Source organism: Stegostoma tigrinum, chromosome 9, assembly GCF_030684315.1.
Source record: "Stegostoma tigrinum isolate sSteTig4 chromosome 9, sSteTig4.hap1, whole genome shotgun sequence".
Classification (NCBI taxonomy): domain Eukaryota; kingdom Metazoa; phylum Chordata; class Chondrichthyes; order Orectolobiformes; family Stegostomatidae; genus Stegostoma; species Stegostoma tigrinum.
Window position 1 is genome coordinate 21899019 of NC_081362.1, and position 1009 is coordinate 21900027.

The window sequence follows — 1009 nt, forward strand, 5'->3', positions numbered from 1 at the left end:
TGTATTCTCAATCCACATTCTTATAAATCCTTGTTGTTTTTCTAATAAGGCTCCTTTGAACTAGCCTTTCATTCAAGAGAACTCTGAGGTCACACACAGGCTGAGTCGTTGGGCTCATCAAGAAGTCTGAGTGAGGTGTTATACCCATCCAGGAACCCCCTGCTATAAACTTTCAGCCATTCCAGTTTTGAAAGAGAATCTCTATGGGGTTAATGTTGACACAGTTGAGATGGAGAAGAAAGGACCTGGGAGGGTTAAAAATGAAAATTTAGGGAACAAGTGTGCGTAACCTGTTGTGTACGAACCAAGAATTCAACAACACTCGAAGCACTGAGAAAGGAAGGGGAAAAGAGACAAAGATGTTCATACTCACAGTCTTGCCTGACCTGGGTTAGGGTTAGGGTTAGAATTAGAGTTAGGGTTAGGGCCAGGGATAAGGTTAGGGTTTGACTTGGGATTAGGGTTAGAGTTAGGTTTAAGATTATGGTTAGGACTAAAGTTAGGATTAGAGTTAGTGTTAGGGTTAGGGTTAGTGTTATGATTAGTGTTAGGTTTCAGGTTGGAATTGGAGTTGGAGTTTTTATTAATGGTTACACATTATATGCTTTCTCTGACTATTTGGCTGAGGTATCGTATCTAAGCTGTTACTTCTTCATAACTTACTTTAAAACCATATTTGATCCCAGCTCCGTTCTGGCTAATTGTAACTCCTGGAGTGAAACTAAAAGCCTGACAACGTGAAAGGCACATGCAGGCAATGCTTGTTCAGAGACTGAGGTTCTGGTGCTTTAGAAGTGATTTCCAATTTTCTGCGAGTTTACTGACCTCGATCTGGCATTCCCTGTGGTTAGTTTTGGCTGCAACATTGGAACAATCTGTGCAGTCTTACATTGGGCTTCCGATGAGGAGCGACAGGACCAGTTTCACCAACACGAGCAGCACACATTGCCTAAGGGAGTTGCACCCTGCACAACCAGTTATACAGGAAAGCTGATGTTTTGGGCCTTCT